The sequence below is a fragment of the Colossoma macropomum genome, unplaced genomic scaffold, assembly GCF_904425465.1.
Source record: "Colossoma macropomum unplaced genomic scaffold, Colossoma_macropomum, whole genome shotgun sequence".
Lineage (NCBI taxonomy): Eukaryota > Metazoa > Chordata > Actinopteri > Characiformes > Serrasalmidae > Colossoma > Colossoma macropomum.
In genome coordinates, this window is record NW_023494787.1 from 27,021,602 (window position 1) to 27,023,522 (window position 1,921).

A 1,921-nucleotide genomic window follows, 5' to 3' on the forward strand; every position below is an offset into this window, starting at 1 on the left:
ATGATGATGATGATGATTTAGTAGCTAAGGGGTCATTTACTTTTTCACATGGGGCCAGTTAGGGCAGAAGAGCATTTTCCCTTCAGTAATTGAAATCATCATTTAAAACAGCATTTTGTGTTTACTTGTTACCTTTGTCTAACATTAAAAGAAACATTAAAGCGTGACAAATATGCAAAAATAGAAGAAATTCGAAAGGGGCAAATACTTTTTCACAGCACTCATCTTCTAGCTGGTGCTGTAATGGCACCAAATTCAAGCTGCCGCTTCAATGTAAAAACACAAAAGACACTCTCTAGAGCAGGGGTGCACAACTCCGGTCCTGGAGGGAGAGTGTCCAGCACAATTTGGTAGTGTCCCTTCTTAAACACACCTACTAAACCTGGCAAATAACAGATGAGTGTAATCAGGAATGTTTGAGCTGGTAAATCACCAAACTGTGCTGGACCCCAGCCCCCCCAGGACCCACTACAAGCTATAGGAAGTGCACCCCTAGAGCCAGTGTTTGGTTTGTCCATACTGGGCTACTGTAGAAACATGGCAGCGCAACATGGCGGCCCCTGTTGGAAGAGGACCTGCTCCCTATGTAGATATGAAGGAATCATTCTAAACTAAAAAAAAACACATCAATTCATAATTACAGGTGTATTATACACTAATGAAAACATAGGTTTGTATACTATATTCCTTTTCTGCTAATAGATCCTCCTAAATCTTACACACTGCACCTTTAAAGGATTCAGACCATTAGTTATTGTTCTCCTGTGAAAAATGACAAGTTTCTGCTTGAAAGCCACGAATATTATGGCCTACACACTCACAGAACAGTGGCAAAATGTCCTTGTGTGTTTGAGAGATTTAAAAAAAAAAATACTAAGAAAGAATTTTATTTACTTTTGTAAATGACTCATAAGAGATACTCTTGGCACCAAAATGGCTTTGGACTTTTGAGACTATAGCCAAAATATTCTGAATTCTGAAATGATGGTGAAAGTAATGGCATATCATTCCAAGACAATGTTTTCTCAAATGTTTTGACTACTTACGTTTTGTGATAACTGGACCATCGACTTCAATGGACTATGAAATAAGTTTTGAATATTATATCAGATTTTGATAATGGTAACAAGTATTATTTAATTATAATAAATTGAGAGTTAAATAATGTTACTGACGCCCATGTCTGACAATCAAGAAACAGACATTCAGAGGTTGAATGAAGTGTGGATGTAATATGCAGGACTTTTTTTTTTCATTCAATTATTGCTTGTAGCTCACGTAATACATAATGTCCCAGTGCAGTCCAACTACTTTCTCTCAGTTCAGTAGTTAAAGCCCTGCAACCTTTCCTTACATACTGTGTGTGTGTGTGTGTGCATATATATATATATATATATATATATATATATATATATATATATATATATATATATATATAGATCAGGCATAACGTTATGACCACCTCCTTGTTTCTGAGAGCAGGTACAATTTGGGTGGTACTGCTGTATCTGATCCACTCGTACCAGCACAACACACACTAACACACTACCACCACGTCAGTGTTACTGCAGTGCCAAGAATGATCCACCACCCAAATTGTAGCTGCTCTGTGAGGGTCCATGGGGGTCCACGGGCATCCTGACCACTGAAGAACAGGGTAAAAGGGGGCTAACAAAGTATGCAGAGAAACAGATGGACTACAGTCTGTAATTGTAGAACTACAAAGTGCACCTATATAGTAAGTGGAGCTGATAAAATGGACAATGAGCGTAGCAAACAAGGAGGTGGTCGTAATGTTATGCCTGATGGGGCTGTGTGTGTGATATATATATATATATATATATAAAAATCACTGTTGTATGATAAACACAATTCTCTCAGTAGAGAGATATAGGTCAGAAGGAGAGACGGAGAGCAGAAG